The sequence below is a fragment of the Aegilops tauschii genome, chromosome 5, assembly GCF_002575655.3.
Source record: "Aegilops tauschii subsp. strangulata cultivar AL8/78 chromosome 5, Aet v6.0, whole genome shotgun sequence".
NCBI classification, from domain to species: Eukaryota; Viridiplantae; Streptophyta; class Magnoliopsida; order Poales; family Poaceae; genus Aegilops; species Aegilops tauschii.
In genome coordinates, this window is record NC_053039.3 from 166,854,565 (window position 1) to 166,881,916 (window position 27,352).

At 44.7% G+C, this 27,352-nt stretch overlaps 1 pseudogene; it reads left to right on the plus strand.

The window, feature by feature from the left end:
* Window positions 1-24,310: 24,310 nt before the first annotated feature.
* LOC141022644 (uncharacterized) lies at window positions 24,311-25,005 on the plus strand (annotated as a pseudogene).
* Window positions 25,006-27,352: the final 2,347 nt, after the last annotated feature.

Here is a 27,352-nt window from a genome sequence, read left to right on the forward strand (position 1 = left end):
ATACCATTTGAACTTTGTGGTACATCTATAGCATAATTTCGTGCGAGATTACTAGGAGCCAGCAACGAATCTCCATTATATAGGAATGAGATCGGAGGGTTGTCTCCATCATGTAAACATAACAAATATTGGTCCGAAATAAGGCAAAGTTGTAGGCACATGGTGTTAACCCTATATGAAAATAAACCACTTTAAGGACAAATTATATCAGATCCAGGATGTATGAGGTAATACCATTTGAACTTTGTGGTACATCTGTCGCATAATTTTGTGTGAGATTACTGGAGCCCGCAATGAATCTCCATTATATAGGAATGAGATCGGAGGGTTGTCTGCATCTTGTAAACATAAAAAATATTTATCTAAAATAAGGCAAAGTTGTAGGCACATGGTGTTGACACTTCAGCGAAAGAATACTTACCCAAAATCAAATGGGAAGGTTGATGAACATATGTGCTATCACCATCGGTCTGTTCAAGTATGATCTGTTCCGATGAAGTAACAGAGACTCCTACAAGTCACAAGTCAGTTAGGTATGATTGATCACATAAAACACATAAAATTAAGCTCTGTATATTTGCACAGCCTTAAAACCTAGACTACTTGGGTAAATCTTGTCAACTTTGTCGGCTACGGGTATAATATCTGGGTTATAGTCATCAACATTTGTCCCATCCATCGGGTCTGCAACACATTCAGGCTCGTGTGATGGTGCTTGACTTGTATAGCAAAATTTGTAGTTGATCATATACCTGGAGGTACATATATACCTGGACTATCATATGTGTTACCACCATTGGGATGTTCAACTATCACCCATTCTGAGGGAGTAATACGGAATCCTACAAGTCACATGCTTGATCCATTGTGCCCAAGTCTGTTAATTATGATTGATCACATAAATTTAAACTATGTAATTTTGCATAGCCTTATAGCTGGACTAATTGGGTAAATTTTGTCAACATCATTGGCTACGGGTATAATCCCTTGGTTATAGTAGTTAACATCGGTCACCTCCATCGGGCCTGCAACACATTCAGTTTCTTGGGATGGTGTTTGACATGTATATCACAATTTATAGTTGGACCTATACCTGGAGGTACATGTGACGATGTCGCCTGCTCCGTTGGCTTGCTGTGTGGATTCCCCATATGTAACTATAAAAAAGAAAAACATGTTCAACAGAATTAGGTTATTAGCAAATGCTTTGGTTCTTACATCTTAATAGTCCATTTAGAAATATTGTACACAAATTCAGTCCATAAGGGCATATATGTCCAGAAGACTCTGCTACTTTGATATATGAGTTTTGCTGTAGAGGTAAAAAAAGACATGTCTAACAGACTCTGCTACTCTACAAACATGAACTGTTCATCTGATTGCTCCTTACATGTTAAAAATTCAAAATGCTAACACGAAATGTTCATCTGATTGCAATGAGATCAAGTGAAATTACAACAGTTCTAAAGGCCGTCGAAGATCACAAGGGAAGCTTGCTATTGTATAGGACTTCGGTCCATAAGGGCAGATTGCTGTAGATTTATGGTATATACATGTCACAGAACAACAAGGGCAGATTGTTGTTTGATCCCGTACATCAATATTTGTTTGTTTGATCAAATATGTCCATAAGGGCATATTGTTGTTTGATCCCGTACCTAGGGTGTGTACCCTAGTTTTGTTTTTTATCCCGTACCTGGGGCGTGTAGGGATGGCACCCGCAGGGTATGGGTACGGGTGCAGCCTCCCCATAGCCTTACTTGTTCACTCTGAACTTACCTATCACCCATACCCATACCCATACCCGTCAAGGGTATAACTTTTTCCCATACCCGTCACCCGACAGGGTATATCGATACCCATGGGTAAAAATACCCGCATTTACAACACATAAAATTGAGTAGAAAATAGTTTTGTAAAGCAACATATTATCATAAATTATTAATAGCAACACATTTTAAACAATAATGTATGAAAACACATTCTAAAAAAACAAAAAACTTGCGCATAAAGCAACCCATAAAAATGTTAAACAACAACAACACATAATCATAAATAACAACATAGTCATACACTTTACGTTCACAAAATCATGATAAATTATAGAGATAACTTGACTGCACAATAGAGTTTTTACCTAGTGAGCTTAGGCGGGAAAAGTTAATATGTTAGAATATTAAAGGAAACCCACTTGTCAACATTTTAGATGGGTACACATAGGTACGCGGGCATGGGTTATACGATCCCATGCCCATACCCTCTCTACCCGATGGGTGTGATATTTTTCCATTTAAGTACCCATGGATAAATTTTTGTCCCATACCCTTGCCCTAATAGGGTTTTTTACCCGCAGGGTAGGCGGGTAATGGGTACCCATGGCCATCCCTAGGGGCATGTACCCTAGTTTTGTTTGTTGGAACCGCCCTTCGTCCGCGGCGGCGCCGGCGGCACCGACGTGACCGCCTACGTCCACGGCGGTGATCCCGAACCGTCGCGCCGGTTCCGTAACGTGGAGGCGAGATCCCGCGGGTTCTTCCAAGGGAGATCGGCGCCGATTCCGTAACTGGAGGCGAGATCTAGCAGGGTTTTCTCAGAGAGATCGGCGGCGGCGTCGTTCTCGAGGGGATCGATAGGAAATGGATCGTGGAGGCGAGCTTTGGCGGTGTTTTTTTTCGGGGTGGTCTTTGGGCTGTGTGCGTGGGGTGGGGTGGGGGAGGGGACGAAAAAACTGGTTGAAAATAAACCATACAAAATGGTGGGACGAAAGAAAACCTGGACGCAATCCTACCAACTCATACATTAGGAGTAGAGATACTGGACTCGGACTGGTGGCGGAGATGAATCTGGTGGAACTCGGACTGGTGGCGGAGATGAATCTGGTGGAACTCGGACTGGTGGCGAATATATGTCGGGGTGGTGGAACATGGGCAGGTGGCGAATCTGTAATGGAGGTGGGCTCGGATTAGCATGATGGTGGTGGATAAGTATGGGAGGTGAACTCGTATGGGCGGCGGATATGCGATAGTGGTATATGGCAGCGGTGATGACGATGGTGCTATGGTCGTTATGAATATGGTGCGGCAGTGGCCTGACAACTTGTGAATAGAACTCGAAACTCTAAAGGACTAGTCGCTAACACCAGCAACTTGACACAATGATGCAACCGCAAATTCAACAAAGAAAAGTCTAAAATGATTATGCAAAGGCTTAGATTGGTTCAGATATGATGAATTAACCCTATATTTTTTGGCTTTTTCATGGACAATGGGTATGAAGAATGGACTCGATCTAAACTATGGAAAACTGGAAAATCTCACCGAGCAACCTGGAAATCTGATACCACTTAAGAATAGCAAAGGTGTCCTGTCTTCTGATGAGACGGTGATTATCGTTTCAGAGGAGTAGACTTTGACGATCCGACTACGAACATGTGAGGACATAGCACCTTAGAAATCGCTAAACCAACTCCGACAGGTTACTGACCACACCGGAGCACGAGCAACCTGACCACGAAGGTCTATTTCCTGCAAGCAAACGAAGAACAAAGAAGAAACTAAAATTGCAATCTGGATATTGCAAATATAAGATGAAACCTTTATTGATCAAGGTGGGGTTTTGTGACGTGTTGGTCTGGTCGTTGAACACAAATGAAGTACGAGAAGTTGCAGCTATGGCGAACTTTTAATCTAAACAAAACCCAAAGTCTAAACGAAGCCCTAAGGGCTGTATATATGGAGGAGTAGGGGGGAATTTCGTGACCCCTTGGAGGAGGGGTCCGAAACCAACCCTAATTTTGTTTCCCCACACATACGACTAAAGAACTAGCCTAGGAAGTTGTATTTCGAAATTACATGGGCCTGGCCCAATAATAAGGTGGCGCAGCACCTAAAATACGCTATGGACGAAATTTATGAAGGAGCATCTTGTATATTTCGTCCATATCCTTGTATGTCATCAAGTAGGCTTCAAAGTACTGAAATCTGCACTAGAAATGCCATTCTGGTTCCCTTCGTGCGGGCCTTCATCTCCATGCTTATTTTTGCCCCAGTGTTCATCCCTCTTGTCCATGCTAGGCCCTTCATTAATAATCAACACAAATGTATCCAATTTAGGCAGCATCATATTCTCGTGAACATTAGAATTGTTAACAAGAAACGAAAGTACCTAGTAATTCAGTTGGCGTGCGCGTGCTCTAGTGATTGGTCCAGTATGTATAGCAGCAGGGGCTGTGGGTGTAACAATGGTATCAATATCCTCATCACAAAGGAAGACACTCAATAATAAATGGTGGCCCAACTTGATAGCATAACGAGAGACCATACGTGCATGCTTAAGGAATCACAAACCTTAATACCAATATTATTACATATTACCACCTTTATATCGCAAAACTATTGCAAGGAATCAAACTTATCGTATTCAATGATCTACATGAAAGTTTTTGTTATATTCATCTTGAATACCTATCATGTAAGGACCAAACTCATAACCTGTACTAATTGCCATTACTATTATCAACTATCAAAAAGATATAAGTGATGCATGAGATTGCAACTATTTCTTTAAAATATAACCACCGCTGTGCTCTAAGAAATATAAGTGAAGCACTAGAGCAACTGCTTAGCTCAAAAGATATAAGTGAAGCACATATAGTATTCTAACAAATCACGAATAATGTGTGTCCCTCTCAAAAATTTGTGTGTCCAGCAAAGATGATTGTGACAAACTAAAAAGTAAACAAAGCAAAGACTCATATAATACATGATGCTCCAAGCAAAACTCATATCATGTGAGGAATAAAAATATAGCTCCAAGTAATATTACCAATAGTTGGTAGAAGAAAGAGGGCACTTTCATCCATCGTGATCTCACTCAAAAAGTGAACACTTTAACACACAAAACTCAACAAAACCTTCATGAGATCCGTTAGTATAACAAAGCAAATCACTACTTTACGTACTATTGTAAACCCATTCATATTTTATTATTGCATTATACCTACTGTATTCTAACTTCACCATGGCTTATACCCCCGGTACAATCCATAAATTCATCAAAACAAGCAAACAATGTAACAAAAACAGAATCTGTCAAAAATAGAACAGTCTATAATGATTCGTACAATGACCATACTTCTATAACTCCAAAAATTCCAAAAAATTAGGAAAACGTGGGCAACTTTTATATCAATCATGTGTAAACAAATTCAAAATTTTATCACGCTCTAGCAAGTTTTAACAATTCTACTGCTGGACGCAAAAGTTTCTGTTTTGCACAGAATCAAAGCAACTATCATCCAAATCACCCCAAAGGCTTTACTAGGCACAAACACTAATTTAAACAAAAATGCACAACCATAATAGCAGCATAATTGTGTGCACAAAAAATAGAAATAGATGTAGAAAAATTAAGATAACTACTGAGTTGCCTCTCAACTAGCGCTATTGTTTTACGCCCCTACCTAGGCGTAATGCATAGTTTCAAGTGTTGTCATCCTTCTTCTTCTCATCTAGAGATGTGTTCTTATCAGGAGGTTTTTCAAATATAACATGGAACACATCATCAATGAGGTCGATATGGTGTTCGATTCCATGAAGTGGAGGAAGACCGGGAGGAAGCCCATTGGGGAACAAGTCCTTGAATTCCTCCAATAAACGAGACAACACAAAAGGTAGATGTCGTGAAGTATCAGTCCTTACCGCTTCATCATTGCACATAAGTACAAAGTGAAGAACACTCAATGGGCTCTAGCTCACATCCCTCATGTCTCTTTTTGTGGCTAAAATCACTAAATTTGTCTTATCACTCATCGTGGAGTCACTCGGTTTTGGCTTGTGGCACTCACTCTTTTTTTGGTTGTTCGCTCGCTCACAATTTTCTCCATGATGGGTTGAAGCTTGCTTGCCGGTGATCACTTGACTTGGCGACATAGGTTATAGCACGTACTCGTTTCCCTTCATCTTGAAGCTATACTGATTGGTATGTCCGTTGTGGGTGATGCCACGATCGAATTGCCAAGGTCTTCCTAAGAGGAGATGGCACATGGTGATACGTCTCCATCGTATCTACTTTTGCAAACTCTTTTTGTTGGAGATATGCCCTAGAGGAAATAATAAATTGGTTATTATCATATTTCCTTGTTCATGATAATCATTTATTATCCATGCTAGAATTGTATTGATTGAAAACTCAGATACATGTGTGGATACATAGATAACAACATGTCCCTAGTAAGCCTCTACCGGACTAGCTCGTTGATCAAAGATGGCTATGGTTTCCTAGCCATGGACATGAGTTGTCATTTTATAACGGGAGCACATCATTAGGAGAATGATGTGATGGACAAGACCCAAACTTCAAACGTAGCATATGATCGTGTCAAGTTTATTGCTATCATTTTCTGCATGTCAAGTATATGTTCCTATGACCATGAGATCATGCAACTCACTGACACCGGAGGAGTACCTTGTGTGTACCAAACGTCGCAAAGTAACTGGGTGAATATAAAGGTGCTCTACAGGTATCTCCAAGGGTGTCTGTTGAGTTGGCATGGATCAAGACTGAGATTTGTCACTCTGTATGACGGAGAGGTATCTTAGGGCCCATTCGGAAATACAACATCACAAGAAGCTTGCAAGCAATGTGACTAATGGTTTAGCCATGGGATCTTGTATAATGGAACGAGTAAAGAGACTTGCGGTAATGAGATTGAACTAGGTATGGAGATACCCACGATCGAATCTCGGGCAAGTAACATACCGATGGACAAAGGGAACTACATACGAGATTAGCTGAATCCTTCACATCGAGGTTCGACCTATAAGTTCTTCATAGAATATGTAGGAACCATTATGGGCATCCACGTCCCGCTATTGGTTATTGACCGCAGAGGTGTCTCGGTCATGTCTGCATTGTTCTCGAACCCGCAGGGTCCACACACTTAACGTTTGGTGATGATATAAGTATAGTTGAGTCATTATGGTGGTTACCGAAGGTTGTTCGGAGTCTCGGATGAGATCCCGAACATGACGAGGAACTCCAAAATGGTTCAGAGGTGAAGATTGAAATATTGGGAAAAGGGTATTGGAGTCTAGAAGTGTTCCGGGGGTACCGGGTGATGACCAGCATGACAGAAAGGGGTTTTGGGGGGCCCTGGCAAGTGTTGGGGGGCCTCATGGGCCAATGGGAGGGGGCACACTAGCCCACTAAGGGGTTGTGCGCCCCTCCCACCACATCTCACGTAACCAGGAGGGTTGGTGCGCCCCTAGGGATGCCTCCCCCTTGCTTGGGGGGCAAGGCACCTAAGGAGGTGATGCGGAGCATCCTACGGACATCACCATGTCAAGAGCCCATTTGGCAAGTGACACGTGCAACATCTACCTCACATACACAAAGTTGAATCATCAACTTTTCACGTGCTCGCTTGACCCCTTCGAGGATGGTATGCTACTTGACACACCACTCGTGTGCATACGTAGGTTTTTTAGAATGCTACGGACGACGAAGAGGAGTGCAAGCGCCAAGGAACAACTACACCATCCGCAAGGGAAGCATGGAAGCAAAGATGGAAGAAACAAAGCTGTTACAAGCTACAACTCTCGACGACTGACGGCTTCCGGACGACCGACGACCTTCGGACATCCGACACCTAGAGACTTCACCAGCCAAAAGAGCTACATCTGACGAGACCTACAGCGGCCGGACAACAGACGACAACCGGACATTCGACAAGTACCTGTGACTAGATGACGGACGCCGACCGGACAACCGGTGCCACCTGTCCAGAGAAGAAACGTCGGAAGTCCGAGGCCCTCCGGACGTCCGGACAATAGTGAGCGATCGGACGTCTGACCCCGACCGGACGTTCGACCCTTCCTGTGCGCAGCCGCGGGCCTTTCGCCTTGTATCCATCTCCCATTTACCCTTTTGTGGCTTAGACTATAAATAGACGACCTCCACCTCCTTTCTAGGGTTAGCAAAATGATAGCTCATTTGTATGCATCCTTCTCATCTAATGGGATGGTAATGACCCCCAAAGGCCCAGGCATCTTCAAGGTGTTGTAGGCATAGTGGGATGCCGCCATGAATTTAGCCAGGGCTGGGCATCCAAGAATCCCATTGTACGGTAGGGGGAGGTCAACCACATCAAATACAATCTTCTCAGTCCGGTAGTTCAGCTCTCCCTCAATCGTCACTGGCAACATTTTCTTTCCCTTAGGATCACTCCTGCCGGGATTAACTCCTTGGAACGTGCCAGTAACCTCTAGCTCCTCTTCTGCTATCTGAAGCTTGCTGATAATTGCCGGGGAAATCAGATTCAACCCAGCCCCGCCGTCCACCTACATTTTTGTGACCTTGAGATTGCGAATTGTTGGAGAGACCAACAATGGCAAACATCCTACCGCAGTGGTATGGTTAGGATGATCCTTTTCGTCAAAGATGATGGGCGTGCGGGACCATTTGCGCGGCTTCTGGGCCTCTGGCACTGGCACCACGACATTGACTTCTCGTGCCCACCGCTTGAGCTGGCGGTGAGAGGTGTGCAGAGATGCACCCCCGTCAATGCACAGGGCATAAGTGGCCTTCTAAAAATCCTGCTCACTTGTTTCCTCTTCATCCCCTCCATCACTCTCATCATCACAGACTTCCTTCTCTCAACCTCTGGCGGGCTTTCCTTGGTTATGAAAGGGATTGCCGGGGCGATTTACTTCACCGCCTCGGCCCTTACCGCCAGCAACATTCTAACCTTTTTCCTTGTGACGCTTCTCATACTCTGCTCTCTGTCTCTTAACAAGCTGCTCAACCTGATAACATTCTTGAAGGTCGTGGCCTTTGGTCCGATGAATCTTGCAGTACGGCCCGTCACCTTTCCTGGCCTTCTCGGCAGCCACGGCATCCTGGCAGTCAGCGCACACGACAGCTTCCTTGCCAGGGGCCTCGGCCTTGACCTTCTTGCCGGTACTAAGTCTAACCGATCCCTCAACAGTCATCACTGCCTTGTCCTTCCACTTCTTACTGCACTTCTTGTTCTTCTTCGGACTGGTTGATTCATCATCATCCTCTGAATCGATGTTGGTGCAATCTTACTCTCCAGGCAACTTCCTTCACTCCTCCATCCGAGCACACTTATCCACTAAGGTGTAGAGCTCCTTCACAGTCTTGGGTAACCACACATTCACCTTGGAGCGAATCCGGCGGTTGCGCACATTGGACTAGAAGGCAGCTATCACAACTGCCGGATGGATATTTGGGATGTTTCTATGAACTTTGCTGAATCTCTGTAAATACCTACGAAGGGTTTCTCCTTCCTTCTATTCGAGAAGCTGCAGGTCGCTGGGTCAGCCTGGCTCTTGATGGCCGCCAGTGAAGGCACCAATGAACTCATGACACAGGTTAGCCCATGACGAAATGGAGTTCTCTGGCAGGTGCATCAGCCAAGACCTCACATTGGACTTGAGAGCCAAAGGGAAGTAATTGGCAAACACCTTCTTATGTCTTCCCCCGGCAGCCTGAACAGCGATGGTGTAGATGCTCAGAAACTCTGTCGGTTTCATCTTCCAATCGTATTTCTTAGGTATCTCTGGCTTGAACGTTCGAACAGACGGCCAACGGACTTGCTGCAGCTCACGAGTAAAGGCAGGGCACCCAACCTCGAAAGGTAGGCACTCGCCAGTAACGAGCGCGGGGTTCGTCGACGTCGGGGCCGTCGCACCCATCGGTCCGGCGGGGGTCGTCACGGGTTTTCTCAACAACGACGCGCGTGTCCCCCCTCCGCCTGTCTTCTGGGGCTCGCCGTCGGCCTGGATGTGCTCGAGGGTCAGAAGAGGCCATCGAGACGTCGTCATGGTCTTGATTCTGCTGCGCTCGCGCTGGCTGTCGTTGTGGAGATTGCACTGTGGGGTTGGCCCCTTCCATACGGCCAGCAGCACGAGCCGTCGTCGTCGCTTGGGGAGACCGTGGTGGGCCAGCTCGCTGCGAGCCCCCAGCTTCGGCGAAACCGAGTAGACTTTGGATGGTAGCTCGCCATTCGTCCATCTGCTCGGCAGCTGGCGGAAACCTCAGCAGCAGCTGAGCCCGCGCCATGGCCTCTGAGGCTGTGCTTGGCATGTGGGTGCTGATGAAGTCGATCTCACCGTCGCTCGGCTCCTGACAGCGTCAGCGATGGCAGCACCGTGCCCCCGCTGTTCTGGGGCGGCCACTTGGATGGCAGAGTGGTGCGGCGAAGGCGTTCGAGGGCCAACGACTCCGTTGGGCATGGCAACTTGGTCGACCCGTCCCGGGGGAGGCGCACGCGCCGTGGTCGCTCCCGTAGTGGGAGCGGCCGGAGGGCGGCGATTCACCCCAGACCGAGCGCCGTTGCTGCGGCTATGCCCGTCGGCGAGTGGAGGGGTTGCGGAAGGAGTAACCCCCTCACCGGTACCTTGTGGAGCGTGGCCGTCGGGGTGTTGCTGATGTTGTTCTCCTCCGATGTCTCCCGCTCCTGCGTCGGCCGCGGGGGAAGTGTTGATGGTGCTGCCTGCTCCGACCACGTCCCCAGCACCGTCCACGTCCTCGTGCGTCTCCACGTCCCTCGCAACATTAGAGGCTGCGGGCGGCGGAGCCTTTGAGGTGGATGGATGAGCCGAAGCACCGGGTTTCTACTTGGCCGCCAGGATCGATGGTGTCGTCGAAGGTGAAGACGGTGATGAAGATGACGCGCTGCACACGCCTTCAGGTTCGCGCAAGCAATCCCCCTACCTGGTGCGCCAAAGATGTCGTGGGAAACCACGGCCACCTATGGGACCAGATGGTCCCTTGCTGTTCAGCAGGGGGGTCGCGTTGCACAAAGAGCAGACGAGCGTGGGGTAGCACGACAAAGATCACACAGGCAATTTTACCCAGGTTTGGGCCGCCGTGAGGCGTAAAACCCTACTCCTGCTTTGGTGGATTGATGGTGGAAGAATGGTGGTGGAACATAGTACACTTGCCCGGCAGGGGCAGCTGTGACTACACGCATACGGGGGTGCGAGTTGTCCAATCTTCTAACCCTTTCTATGGTTGCCATGGGCCTCCTTTTATAGAATAAGGCATTACCACAATGGCAAAGTAGTCATTATGCACCGATAAGATAGCAAACAGTGCTGTCGTGTAGGAGATATGCCCTAGAGGCCATAATAAATGATATTATTTATCTCCGAGTTCACAATTATGTTTATGTTGCATGCTATAACTGCAATGATTCTCGAGTCTGCAATATCCACGAGGCTCGGAGGAAGACTCATATGCACGTGTGGAATAATAAACGGTAAGAAGTATTCCTAGTCTGGCCTCTAAGACTAGCTCAAGTGTTGCATGATGGTTCTGTTTTCCTGATCATGGGCATGTCTATGCGAGCAATTTTGAGGGCAAAATGTTAAGAGAACATTTGTGTTGAATCGACCCGGATTGATGTTATGCTAAGAGATTCATTCGTCACAAGTTAATGGTGCATAACACAGAGATGGTTAACGTTTGGATGATTCCTTAGACCATGAGAGTATCGAGTTTCTTCATGCTTGCTTCATGAAATTTGGGGTTTGTTAAACGTCATCCGTAAATGCGTGGCTATTACGGCGGCTTACGGGTTCATGGAAAAGTGTGTCAAGTAACTTGATAGCTCAAGATTGGGATTTGCTCCGCCGACGAGGGAGAGATATTCTTGAGCCCTCTCGGTATTACGTATCCATCATCGTCTGGCCAGACACAGTGTGATTTGATCACTGGGATGCCGGAACACGGAAACGAGAAAAGAGAACAAAACCGGTAACGAGGTAACTAGCATAGTGGACAAGTCATTGATCCACGGGGATGCAAGTAAATCTCACCTCGGGTATTTGTAACATATCACGAAGCAACATGAATAACACACGGCAACTGGAGGTTCACTCGAATAATCATTTGTGTGGGTATAGTGGTCAATATGGGTGTCCACGGCTCCGATGTTGATCATTGATCAGAAGGGGTTCCGGGTCATGTCTATACTTCATCGAACCTATAGGGTCACACGCTTATGGGTCATCTATCTGCTGAATACTAGACAGGGAGTCTATGAGAAAATCATCGAAAAAGTTTTGGACACCGAAAAGTTTCGGACAGCGGAAAAGTTCCGCAGAGAGAGGTCACCAGGTGAGTTTCGGTGAAACTGAAATAGTTGTTTCGGGGTATGCCATTAAGTCAAAATGGTTTCGGCACATGCCTGATAATTCTTGGAGGGTGCCAGAATCATTCTGGAAACTTTTTGGAATTTTCTGAAATAAAAACCGGAAATGTTCCGGAGCTGCAGAAACCGGTTTAGATGCTTTTCGCAGATGAAAATCACTAAACTGGAATTGTTCCAGAACGCGTTGAAAATTATTATGGTGGGTACTGGAAATGTTCTAAGCCCACATAAATATTTTCAGTTCGAACGGACGCTGAAAAATGTCGTCATGAATAGTGGAAGTGGTTTTTGGGATATTTTATGGAAAGCCACCTTTTGGGGCTTTGCCCAAAAGATCTAGGGATGACATGGATGGATTGGGAGGCCCTCATGGGGGCCCCCCATGGGGTGTGGCCGGCCACACTTGGGGCTCCACCTTGGAGCCCCTCTTGTTCCTTGGTTTCACTCTTATGCCCTTGAGGAAGGACTTCATTCATGTGCATTTTGGGTTTTGTTGTTAAACTACCCTACCCCTTGGGATTTCCTATAAATAGAGGTGGAGGGGCAGCCCTCCACACTCACTCTTTCTCACATACAAGTGCCATGCATGATCTGGCTTCTCTCTCCCTCCCAGCGAAATAGTTTCGTAGAGCCGTAAGGGTGTCTGGGTTTCGGCAGGAACTAGTTCTGGACGGCGAAGCCCTGCCGGATAGATGACACCTTATGTGTGCAACTCTGTAGAGAGATCGTAGTTTCGGTCTTAGTTCATGAGTGGCTCCCGAAGGTCTGTCCGTGTGACCGTCCGAGTTTCGAAGGTCCTCCTGAAGGGCTGTCCGAGTGACCATTCGAGTTTCGAAGGTCCTCCCGAAGGGCTGTCCACGACACCGTCCGGGGGGCTGTTCGACCGCCTCCCGGAGGGCTGTCTGAGGAGAAGATGAGGGTATACATCCTCGCGGTTGGGAGGTTGTAAATCCTAGCTGCAGGGATCTGCACCGCCGATCGTCATCGACTCTACTTCCCACTGCGCTACGAGTCGGTAAAGAAAAAGATCAAACCATGTATGCAGTCTCCATAGTGGTCCTGGGCTGGTGCGTAGGTCGGAATTTTTTTGTTTTCTGTCGCGTTCCCCTACAGTGGCATCATGAGCCGTGCTATGCGTAGATGCAGGTTGCGATCTAGAATACATAGAGATGTATGGGTATTGCATAATATAATTAGGTAGTAGATGAGATCTATTGCTGAAAATTATTTATGCGGGTGACAGATGAAATCTGTTACCCGACGTTCTTATTGCTTCCCTGGAATTTGCGTTTGCTCAATCTCGAGACAGCATGGTGGAATTTGACAAAGTTTTGGCAATCCGTGATCCTGATTGATCATGGAAGTGCTATCAGTTCTTTGGGTTCTGCTGTAGTCAAAAGAAAGATGAAATTCGCAGATAAATGGGCATTGCAGATATGATCCGCACGGGGGCCATGCGTATGACGAAGTTTATTATGGGGATCGAGATTTAATTATCTCGTGTTTCATACACCCCGAGATGTTAATCTAGCAACTTGAATAATCATACTTGATGATAAAACGTTGGTAGATGCGGTTTAAGTCAAAACCTTAGAAGCCACGTAAAATAAAATTTTTCATAAACCGACTAGAGGCGTCTAACTTGGTTTTGCAGGATGTGCATGTGATGTGGTATAGCAATGCTCATATTCAATTTTATCATGTATGAGATGACTATGTGATGTAATTAACATGACTTGCGTGTCATGATTCAGCATGATGGTTGGAGCCATATGATTGTCACTTTAATGACCTGCGTGTCAACCTTAAGTAATGCACTTATTTTATTAGCTATAGAGATAGCAATATTATCTGGTGCATCAACAAGGTGGTGGCAATCTTCGTGAAGGTGAACACCGACGCGAATGCCGAAGACGAAGAAATGAAATACTTCTCCGTCAGAAAGGGCTATACCATATCATGCTATTATGAATTGCCTGAGATGTTTATCCCTTATGATGCACCCTTCTTGATTGCGCGGTAGTCGCTTTTTATTAGGGTGATCTCTCACTTAAAATATCAAAGTAGTTAGTGTTCACCCAAGTGTAGCACCGTCTGAAATTCATATCTTTTCGGGGTGCGCCATGTACACATGAGCACGAACGAATCGAGAGGAATGAGGCGGGTGAGGTCAGACCTCGCAGCAAGATCACTTGGTTGTCTTTGACGTTCAGGCAGGAGAGTCCTGAGCTCGGAACACGCCCATCGAAAGATGAACAAGAATCACATAGAGATGTGATCGGCAAGTTGGCCTACCGATTGAAATTTGTGTCATCAGTTATGAACCCGTCAATGGCATCGAATAGAAATATGGATCTTGAATCACTCTAAATCAATTATGAGAGATATTGATTTGAGTGGGAGCGCACTGCTGAATTAGCATGTTTAATTCTGAGTGCAAATAATTATGAACACTGTCTAAGTGTTTCTTGCAAAATAGTTGTAGAATAATGGCTGGCGTTTCCACCTTCCCTCTTAAAATTGAATAGCTGTTAAATATCTGGTTAAAACTTACGTTTGGTAACGTAATGTGAGGATTGTCCTCAAAAGTGCCGAGAAGGATTTTGTCCTATCGCATGCTTTCCGTATCCTCCCGCTAATGCTATGGATCATGTGACTCTCGTCCTTCGATCCAAAAGCTAGAATTTTGTTACGGTCAAGTGGAATATGTTTGCTTCCATGAAACCCAAACTTCGAAAGTTGGGATAGTTATATGATATTCATGGAACTGAAAATTATTTTCAGATACAAACAAAGCAATGTTTGTTTGCAAGTATTAGTAAAAGTGTTTACTATGCATTTGACTGTTGGGAAAGGGATCCAGAAGAACGCCTGTCATATAATGAAAGGTGAATAAAACAACAACCTAAAGAGAAAGGAAGTGTCCAAAGGGTGTTAGTATGACTTACACGCCTAGGAAGTCCGGGGATAACGCCACTCTTAAGTTGGGTGCTTCTTTTGCGAGTAGGAGAAATACTAAAAGTTAAACTGTTAGAAGTATAAAGGCAGAAAGAGAGATGACTGGAATATCCAGCTCATGTATGAATGTCATACATGTTTTTGATGTATAGTAGGCTGGTCAAAGATATAGTTCTTGGGAATTATGGTTAAACATGTTAATCACTAATCCTTGGGTATTGTGAGTTAATCACAAAGATACCCGCTCGATTGCATTCTGTTGCGAATCAATGTAAGAGCTACTATGGCCTAAAAATACTAGCAATAAATGAGGTTAAGGTATACACAGGGAACATAGTAAATGTTACTATACCTTCCATCAGTGTATTGCCGTCTGTATTTATTTTCATAATTCATTTAGAGTTTTACAAACTCTAGCCCATTGCATAAGGTATCTTGCAAGAAGGTTGTTCATAAGAGAACTTTTTATGTTCAATGTTATGAATAACACAAGGGCCATACTTTCATTATGAATGAGATGTATGTTATGAATATTGATAATAATACAATACCTCTGGGTTTACTTTCATAATTCATTTTAGAGTTTCTTACACTCTAGCCCATTACATAATGTTTATTGCAAAAGGGTTGTTCATAAAAGAACAATTGTTGTTCAGTATTATGAATAACATGAAGGGCTATGCTTCCATCCAAGATGGGATGTATGTTATGAATATTGATGGTAAATGATACGTCCATAACACTGACGCTAAATGTCGCAAGACTATGAGAATACCACACATGTGTGGAACTGCATTTGGTCACATTGGAGAAACCCGCATGGAAAAATTCCATTATGATGGATTTTGAAGTCGTTTGATTTTGAATCATCTGACACTTGCAACTTTCCTCCGAAAAGTGAAGTGACTGAAATACCGTCCACAAGCCATAAGGAACGAGCAACAAACTTACTGGTGATCATACATTTTGATGTGTGTAGTTCAATAAATGTTGTTGCAAGTAGTGGATTTATATATCTGCATAAATGACTCAAGTAGATATATGGATATTTGCTTGATGAGACATAAGTCTGGATCTTTTGAAATCATTCGAAAGGTTTTCAAAAATGAAGTAGAAGTTATTGTAACAAGGAAATTATGTTTCTACAATTGATTGCAGAAAGGAATATCTGAGTTACAAGTTTAGCGAATGTCTGATGAGTTGTGAAAAGAGTTTCATAACTTACACCTTCCGGAACACCACTATGAGTGGAATGTCTGTGAAGATGTAATCAAACCATTTATGACATGGTAAGGTCAAAGATGACATAAATAAATTTGCCATTATCCCTTTTAAAGTGATGCTTTAGAGACTGCGGCTTTTACACTGAAAAGAGCTACATCGGGTGTGTTGAAATGAAGCCATGGTATGGTACGCCCAACCATGTTATATCTTTTCTTAACATTTGGAATATGGGGCTTGTGTAAAAGGTTACAAACCTATTCCAAATCAGACAAGTGCTACTTTGTAGGTTTACCAAAATGTTGGGTATTCCTCCCTCACTATACCGAGGCAAATAGTTTTGCCGCGAAACGGTGTGCTTTTAAAGAGAATGGTTCTTTCAAAAAGGTGAGTGGGAGAATAGTGCAACTCGACGAGATAAATTGTATCTTCGTCATCATATCAAAGGAAAGAGACCTTGGAAGTAATTCCAGAGTTTCCTACTGCGACTGATACGGAAGTCTCTACAACAAAATGTATGAACTTCGGTCGAACTTGCAGCTGAACCACGTAGGCAAGGCTCGTGCAAACCTCTCAGGTGCGCAAACGAGATATTGTTGTTAGACAACATTATACCTACGATACACAAGGCAGCGTCGATGGGCCCTGACTCCGGAATTGGCTAAATGCCAATACAACCCGAGTTAGTTTCCATATAAGTGATTCAAGATTAAAACCTTGATACACCTTTCGGAAGACTTAGAGTCTAACGAATATTTATGGAACTTTAAACTGATACGGATAAAAATGTTTTATCCATAAAGCTCGACTTGTTGAAATAACAAGTTCAAGAGTTGACTACGATAAGGTTGTTTTCATCGTAGCGATGCTTAAAGTCGGTTCGGGTTGAACTAGCAATTAATACATATTTCAATCATGAGATATGAAACATGGATGACAATAGGATTTCCATATGATGGAAATGAAACCAAGGACATGCATGTGTTACAGTCCAAGGCATTTTGTCTATCCAGAGGATGCTACTAAGGGTGCAAGCTTCAGAGTTCCAGCAATGGACAGAAGAGAGCAAAATGGAGTTGGAATCTTCGTGCTTTGATGAAATGGTCAAAGGGTTCTGACTTCATCAATGGGTAACGAAGATGCTTGTAATTCAAGAAAGTAAGTCGGAGCGTAATAATATTTCGAAAAACCTTGTGTGCTTGACACATTGTTAATTGGAAATAAATTTCTTGACACAAATTAGGAGTTCATTTGAAATTGTTTTTGATGAAGTGCTTAGGCTAAATAGCCTCAATTTTAGGCATGATGATCTATGGAGATAGATTTACCTAATATGGCTAAGCAATGAATACATATTGACAAGGTGCTAAAACCTATTTAGCATTTAAAACGCCAAGGAGTGATTCTTGACTAAGTCACATGGAAAGAGTTTTACAAGACTCGGTGTCCCAAAACACTGAGGAGTAAAATACATGATGGAGATTCCACACACCTTCGTGTTTTGGATTAATCATGTATTCCATGGTATGTAAAACAACCAGATATGTCCAATACTCCCAAGGTGTTGTGAGTATGGTACTAAAGTGATCAAAGTACTGATCGTGGGACAACAGTGAAAGATGTCATTGAGTACTAGAGTAAGTATTGATGATATGTTTTCTTGCAAGCGGAGATCATGAAGAGTTCGTTGTAAAATGTTACATGGATACAGTCTTCATCTTTTCTCCATGCGATTTTCGAATTTAGTTAAGGGTTTTGTGTAATACATAATATGGTGGCACGGTAGTTGGAAATTGTTCCCAACAGGATACTGTGGTGAATTCTATAACAAATGACTAAGTTTGTTGACGCTTTAGAAGCGACAAAAGAAGGTGTTGAATCATATAGTTCATTCATGAACTTAGTATGGTTCCAAGATGGCTTTTGTCAATGGGACACTACTGCAGGTAGTTGCTCCATAACTCAGTCTGAGGAATCCATGCTCGACCTATGATTCAGATACATACAACGCCAAGTCCACACAAAATATGAATTTTGTGAAAGCATGAAAATGCGAGGATATGCAGAGATACACACGGAGCTGAAATTGTCAAATCCGATGGACATCAGGCTATACCACATGCGAAGCATTTTTTACACGAGTATGCCATAGGTGTAAAGTGCATTAGCATTAACTAGATTATTGACTCTAGTGCAAGTGGGAGTCTGTAGGAGATATGCCCTAGAGGCAATAATAAATGATATTATTTATCTCCGAGTTCATAATTATGTTTATGTTCCATGCTATAACTGCAATGATTCTTGAATCTGCAATATCCACGAGGCTCGGAGGATGAATCATATGCACGTGTGGAATAATAAATGGTAAGAAGTATTCCTAGTCTGGCCTCTAAGACTAGCTCAAGTTTTGCATGATGGTTCTGTTTTCCTGATCATGGGCATGTCTATGCCAGCAATTTTGAGGGCACAATGTTAAGAGAACATTTGTGTTGAATCGACCCGGATTGATGTTATGCTAAGAGATTCATTTGTCACAAGTTAATGGTGCATAACACAGAGATGGTTAACGTTTGGATGATTCCTTAGACCATGAGAGTATCAAGTTTCTTCCTGCTTGCTTCATGAACTTTGGGGTTTGTTAAACGTCAATCATAAATGGGTGGCTATTACGGCGGCTTACGGGTTCATGGAAAAGTGTGTCAAGTAACTTGATAGCTCAAGATTGGCATATGCTCCTCCGACGATGGAGAGATATTCTTGGGCCCTCTCGATATTACGGTATCCATCATCGTGTGGCCAGACACAGTGTGATTTGATCACTAGGATGCCGGAACACGGAAATGAGAAAAGAGAACAAAACCGGTAACGAGGTAACTAGCATAGTGGACAAGTCGTTGATCCACGGGGATGCAAGTAAATCTCACCTCAGGTATTTGTAACATATCACGAAGCAACATGAATAACACACGGCAACTGGAGGTTCACTCGAATAATCATTCGTGTGGGTATAGTGGTCAATATGGGTGTCCACGGCTCCGATGTTGATCATTGATCGGAAGGGGTTCCGGGTCATGTCTATACTTCATCGAACCTATAGGGTCACACGCTTATGGGTCATCTATCTGCTGAATACTAGACATGGAGTCTAAGAGAAAATCATCGAAAAAGTTTCGGACACCAAAAAGTTTTGGACAGCGGAAAAGTTCCGCAGAGAGAGGTCGCCGGATGAGTTTCAGTGAAACTGAAATAGTTGTTTCGGGGTATTCCATTAAGTCAAAATGGTTTCGGCACATGCCTGATAATTCTTGGAGGGTGCCAGAATCATTCTGGAAACTTTTTGGAATTTTCAGAAATAAAAACCAGAAATGTTCCGGAGCTGAAGGAACCGGTTTAGATGCTTTTCGCAGATGAAAATCACTAAACTGGAATTGTTCCAGAACGCGTTGAAAATTATTATGGTGGGTACTGGAAATGTTCTAAGCCCACATAAATATTTTCAGTTCAAACGGACGCTGAAAAATGTCGGCATGAATAGTGAAAGTGCTTTTTGGGATATTTTATGGAAAGCCACCTTTTGGGGCTTTGCCCAAAAGATCTAGGGATGACATGGATGGATTGGGAGGCCCTCATGGGCCCCCCCAAGGGGTGTGGCCGGCCACACTCGGGGCTCCACCTTGGAGCCCCTCTTGTTCCTTGGTTTCACTCTTATGCCCTTGAGGAAGGACTTCATTCATGTGCATTTTGGGTTTTGTTGTTAAACTACCCTACCCCTTGGGATTTCCTATAAATAGAGGTGGAGAGGCAGCCTTCCACACTCACTCTTTATCACATACAAGTGCCATGCATGATCTGGCTTCTCTCTCCCTCCTAGCGAAATAGTTTCGTAGAGCCGTAAGGCTGTCTGGGTTCCGGCAGGAACTAGTTCTGGACGGCGAAGCCCTGCCGGATAGATGACACCGTATGTGTGCAACTCTGTAGAGAGATCGTAGTTTCGGTCTTAGTTCGTGAATGCCTCCCGAAGGGCTGTCCGTGTGACCGTATGAGTTTCGAAGGTCCTCCCGAAGGGCTGTCCGAGTGACCATTCGAGTTTCGAAGGTCCTCCCGAAGGGCTGTCCGCGACACCGTCCGGGGGGCTGTTTGACCGCCTCCCAGAGGGCTGTCTGAGGAGAAGATGAGGGTATACATCCTCGCGGTTGGGAGGTTGTAAATCCTTGTTGCGGGGATCTGCACCACCGATCCTCATCGACTCTACTTCCCACTGCGCTACGAGTCGGTAACGAAAAAGATCAAACCATGTATGCAGTCTCCATAGTGGTCCTGGGCTGGTGCGTAGGTCGGAAATTTTTTGTTTTCTGTCGCGTTCCCCTACATGTCGTACCTAACTCTGCAGGCTGACAGGTCGCATTAAATGCACTACTCAACGTCACATCATTGGTTGCCTGGCAAGCCTTGCTGGGCTATCTCGCCAGCTCCACACCTGCTTTCTTGACACGTCGTAGGACGGGTGTCTTCTGTAGGTGTCTTCTGTAGAGAAAAGCGGCCATGTGGCTAATGGCTGCCACTAAGTCACTTTGCGACTTGACACCGCACTGATTGACGACGTGGGTCGTGGCAGAGTAGTTGGTGAGGTGATTTTGCCTCCGTGAGCCCCGGCAGGCTCTGCCGGGATGCCTCGGATGCCTTCTTCCAGGGGTGGCTCCGTCCTTGTCGAGCTCGCTTGCCCGGCAAGGGAGGCCTTTCTCCTAGTGGTGTCTTTCTTTTATGGCTTGACCTTGGTCCCTTTGATCTGCATGTTGGTTCTTCGAAGCTCTTTGTGTCTTGTACTCTGACTTGGGTTGGTGACGTGATCTTGTCCCCGTGCCTGTGCATAGTCTGGGCAACAGACCCAGGGTTTGTTGCACCGACACGCAGCCACCACCAGCACCGGCAGGAGCCGAGCAACGCTGCGGTCTACTTCATCATCACCGATGCCAAGAACACCTTCAGAGGCCATGGCGCGGGCCCAGCTGCTGCTTAGGTTTCCACTGGCAGCTGATCAACTGGATGAGTGGAGAGCCACCATTCAGAGTCTGATTGGCTTTGCCGAGGCCGAAGGCTCACGGCGAGCTGGCCCGCCGCGGCCTCAACGTATGACGACGGCGGCGCATGTTGCTGGCCGTGTGGAAGGGGCCACCCCCATTGTACAATCCCCACTGCGGTAGCCAGCACGAGGGCCACCCAAGCAAGAGGCTGATGACGTCTCGATGGCTTCGTCCGATCCTCGAGCACGTCAAGGTCGACGACAAGCCCTAGAGGACAGGTAGATGGAGGGCATGCACGTCACCATCGAGCCACGTGGTGATGACCACCGCCAGTCCAATGCGCACGATGGCCTCAACATCTACGCGCCCACGCTCGGCAGAGGCGGGTACCATTCCTTCGAGGCTGGGTGCCCTGCCTTCACCCATGAGCTGCGGCAAGTTGGTTGGCAATCCGCTCGCACATTCAAGCTAGAGATTCCAGAGAAGTACGATGGGAGACTAAACCCGGTAGAGTAATTGAGCATCTACACCATCGTTGTTCAAGCTGCCAGGGGAAGGGATGAGAAGGTTTTAGCCAACTACTTCCCTTTGGCGCTCAAGCCAAACGTGAGGTCTTGGCTGAAGCATCTGTCGGAGAACTCCATCTCAACTTGGGCTGACCTATGCCAAGAGTTCATTTGCGCCTTCGTGGGCGGCCACCAAGAACCAGGGTGGCCCAGCGATTTGCAGCTTTTCCAGCAGAAGGAAGGAGAGACTCTGCGAAAGTACATGCAGAGGTTCAGCCGAGTCCACAGGAATATTCCAGATATCCACCCGGCAGTTGTGATAGCTGCGTTCCAGGCCAACGTGCGCAACCATCGGATACGATCCAAGATGAACGTCCGATTGCACAAGACTGTGAAGGAACTTTACACTTTGGTGGACAAGTGTGCTCGGGTGGAGGAAGGGAGGAAGCTCCCTAGAGAAGAGGATGGCATCAACATCGACTCAGAAGATGACGACGAGGCCACCAGTCAGTAGAGGAAGAACAAGAAGCGCAACAAGAAGCGCAAGGATAAAGCAGTATTGACTGTTGAGGGATCTGGCACTCCTAGTACCAACAAGAAGGCTATGGCCGAAGCCCCCGGCAAGGAAGTTGCCGCGTGCGATGACTGCCGGGAGGCTGCTGCTGCTGAGAAAGCTGGGAAAGGTGATGGTCCGTATTGCAAGATCCATCGGGCCAAGGGCCACGATCTCTAGGATTGCCATCAGGTTGAGCAGCTCGTCAAGAAGAAGAGGGGCTAAGTATGAGAAGTGTGATAAGGAAAAAGGTCAGAATGGCGCCGGTGGGAAGGGCCGGGCGGTGAAGCAAATCACCCCGGCAAGGCTTTTCGGAACCAAGGGAAACCCGCCAGGGGCAGAGAGAAGGAGGATTGTGATGATGGCAGCGATGGAGGGTATGAAGAGGAAACCGGCGAGCAGGAATTCCAGAAGGCCACTGACGCCCTGTACTTTGACAGAGGTGCATCTCTGCACTCCTCTCACTGCCAACTTAAATGGTGGGCGCGTGAGGTCAATGCCGTGAGCCTGCGGCAGAGTCTCGGAAGCCGCTCAAATGGCCACGCACGCCCATCATCTTTGACGAAGAGGACCATCCTGACCGCACCACTGCGGTATGATGCTTGCCATTGTTAGTAGTCTGTAGGATCATATTCTTGTGTGTTTCTATTGCTGCTAACCATGGCAAGATCACAAGCCGATGAGATTAACTGGGAGAACTTGACGAATAAGGAGCTTCATGATAAGTTTCAGTAAATGATGAGTGGACAAGTGCAAGATGTGCTAAACAGATTTGAAGAGGCAATGGAGAAGATAGATGGCATCGAGAAGACGTTCGAAACAAAGCTCGATAACAATTTTACTAAATTGCTTGCACGTTTTTCACCACCACCGCCGGCTGCACCTATGGCACCTCTACAACAACAACAACAACAACAACAACAACATCGCCTTCCAAATCAAGTGGGACGAGCACTGCGCATTCCCCTTGATCCTAATCAAAATTCCGGTGTCGTTGTTGATGCTTCTATAGCTCCTGGTCCTACTGCAGAGGTGGATGACCATTACGAGGATGAGGTTGATCAAAATCAGAACTACGTGCAACCACCACCACCACCACCACCAGGTCGTCCTCATGCATATCATCGCAACGGTAGGGCTGCACCACCACCTGAGGTACGAGATCATGACCATCTTCCTGAACTAAAATTGAATATTCCACCTTTTGAGGGTACATATGTTCCTAATATATATCTTACTTGGGAGTTAGAAACTGAACAACGTTTTACATGTTTACAATATCCTGAGGAGTGACATGTTCCTGCTGCTGTTTGTGCTTTTCACTAGTTTTATGTGTTTGGTGGTCTGAATATTGTAGATTATATCCTATTCCAGCTACTTGGGCTGCTTTGAAAATTGCTATGCGTACTCGCTGGGTTCCACCATACTATCAATGTGAATTGCTTCAAAAATTGCAGCGTTTGAGACAAGGAAAAAATTCTGTAGAAGAATATTATCAGGAATTACAAACTGGTATGATTAGATGTGGTATTGTTGAGGATAATGAAGCTATGATTGTACGTTTATGGGTGGATTAAATAAAGAGATTCAGACCATTCTAGAGTATAAGGAATATAATAATATCACTCGTTTATTCCATCTTGCTTGCAAAGCTGAACGTGAAGTGCAGGATCGACAGCCATTGGCGCGAACTAACTTTTCTGCAGGTCGACCTTCATCATGGACGCCGCGTGCATCCTCTACTTCCACACGTTCTGCTACACCAGCACCTCTGTCAGCTGCGACCTCCAATCGTGATACAAGAAAGCAGGCACAACCACCACTATCTGCCAAGAGCGCACCTTCTGGGCCTGCATAGAGCTCTTCTTTATCCATGGCATCAACAGGGCAAACACATGATATTATTTGTCGTTGTTGCAAGGGTGGAGGTCATTATGCACGAGAATGCCCATCTAAACGTGTGATGATTGTTATGGAGGATGGTGGGTATGAGTCCGCTAGTGACTATGATGAGGAGACTTCGGCTCTTATTACAAGTGAAGAACACGGTGGAGATGATTCTGATCATGAGACGCAATACATGGCTGCTGAAGATGCTGACAGGTATGAATGTTTAGTTGCTCAATGTGTTTTCAATGTGCAGGTTACACAAGCTGAGAAAAATTAGAGGCATAATTTGTTCCATACAAAGGGAGTTGTGAAGGAACGTTCTATTCGTGTCATCATAGATGGAGGGAGCTGTAACAACTTGGCTAGCATGGAGATGGTGGAGAAGCTATCTCTCACCACAAGACCACATCCACATCCTTACTACATCCAATGGTTCAACAACAGCGGCAAGGTTAAGGTAACACGTACTGTTCGTGTGCATTTTAGTATCCTTACATATGCTGATTATGTTGATTGTGATGTGGTACCCATGCAAGCGTGTTCCTTATTACTTGGTAGACCATGGCAATTTGATAAAAATCTTGTACACCATGGTAGAAACAATCAGTATACTCTTATTCATAAGGATAAACATACTACTTTACTTCCTATGTCTCCTGATTCCATTTTGAAAGGTGATATTAATAGAGCTAATAAAGCAAAACAGGAGAAAAATAAGAGTGAAAATCAGATTGTTGCACAAGAATTTGAGCAACAAATGAAGCCTAATAATAAATCATCTAGTGTTGCTTCTGAAATTAAATTTGAAAAGTGCATGTTTACTTGCCACCAAATCTGATATTGATGAGCTAGATTTTAGCAAATCTGTTTGCTATGCTTTTGTGTGCAAAGAGGCATTATTTTCATTCGAGGATGTGCCTTCCGCTTTGCCTCCTACTGTTACTAACATTTTGCAGGAGTTCGCTGACGTCTTTCCACAAGATGTGCCACCGGGATTACCACCTATTCGAGGGATTGAGCATCAAATTGACTTAATTCCCGGTGCATCGCTACCCAACTGTGCAGCATACCGTACCAATCCAGAGGAGACGAAGGAGATTATGCGTCAAGTACAGGAGCTGCTCGACAAAGGTTATATACGCGAATCCCTTAGTCCTTGTGCTGTTCCTATCATACCAGTGCCGAAAATGGATGGTAAGTCGCATATGTGTGTTGATTGTAGAGGCATTAATAAAATTACTATTTGTTATCGTCATCCTATTCCTAGGCTAGATGATATGCTTGATGAATTCAATGGCTCTACAATATTCTCCAAAGTTGATTTGCGTAGTGGATGCCATCAAATTCTTATGAAATTGGAGATGAATGGAAAAGAACATTTAAATTTAAGTTTGGATTATATGAGTGGTTAGTCATGCCTTTTGGGTTAACTAATGCACCTAGTACTTTCTTGAGATTAATGAATGAAGTTTTACGTGCTTTCATTGGACGATTTGTGGTGGTCTATTTCGATGATATACTGATTTATAGCAGATCTTTGGAGGAACATTTGGAAAATTTACGTGTTGTTTTTATTGCTTTACGTGATGCAAGTTAATTTGGTACAATTGAGAAGTGCACCGTTTGCACCGACCGCATATCTTTTCTTGGCTATGTTGTTACTCCATAGGGAATTGAAGTTGACAAAGCCAAGATTGAAGCTATTGAAAGTTGGCCGCAGCCCAAAACAGTCACACAAGTGAGGAGTTTTCCTGGACTCGCTCGTTTCTATAGGCGTTTTGTGAGAGATTATAGCACCATTGTTGCACCTCTCAATGAGCTTACAAAGAAGGATGTGCCTTTTGTTTGGGGTACCGCACAGGAAGAAGCCTAATTGAAAGATAAGTTGACACATGCTCCTTTACTCCAACTTCCTGATTTTAATAAGACTTTTGAGCTTGAATGTGATGCAAGTGGAATTGGATTAGGAGGTGTGTTATTACAAGATGGCAAATCTGTTGCATACTTTTCTGAAAAATTGAGTGGGCCTAGAACTATTCTACTTATGATAAAGAGTTATATTCTCTTGTCCGGACCTTAGAAACATGGCAACATTATTTATGGCCCAAAGAATTTGTTATACATTCTGACCATGAATCTTTGAAACACGTTAAAAGTCAAGCAAAACTGAACCGTAGACATGCTAAATGGGTTGAATTCATTGAGACTTTCCCTTATGTCATTAAACACAAGAAGGGTAAAGAAAATGTTATTGCCAATGCATTGTCTCATCGTTATACTATGCTTTCACAACTTGACTTTAAAATATTTGGTTTGGAGACCATCAAAGATATGTGCATGATGCTAAATTTAAAGATGTATTGAAGAATTGTAAAGAAGGGAGAACATCGAACAAGTCTGTCGTAACGATGGATTTGTGTTTCATGCTAGCAAGCTATGCATTCCAGATAGCTCTGTTCGTCTTTTGTTGTTGCAGGAGGCGCATGGAGGAGGATTAATGGGACACTTTGGCATGAAGAAGACGGAGGTTATACTTGCTACACATTTCTTTTGGCCAAAGATGAGACGGGATGTTGAGCGTTTGGGTGCTCTCTGCACTACATGTCAAAAAGCTAAGTCACGACTCAACCCTCATGGTTTATATATGCCTTCGCCTGTACCTAGTGTTCCTTGGGAGGACATATATATAAACTTTGTTTTAGGTTTACCTCGAACAAAGAAGGGGAGGGATAGCATATTTGTTGTCGTGGATAGATTCTCAAAAATGGCACGCTTTATACCATGTCATAAAAGCGATGATGTTGTTAATGTTGCTGATTTGTTCTTTCGTGAAATTATTCGTTTGCATGGTGTGCCAAATACTATTGTTTCAGATCATGATACTAAATTTCTTAGCCACTTTTGGAGATGTTTATGGGCTAAGTTGGGGACTAAACTTCTTTTTAGTACTACTTGTCACCCCCAAACTGATGGACAAACTGAAGTAGGAAATAGAACATTGTCTACTATGCTTTGGGATGTTTTG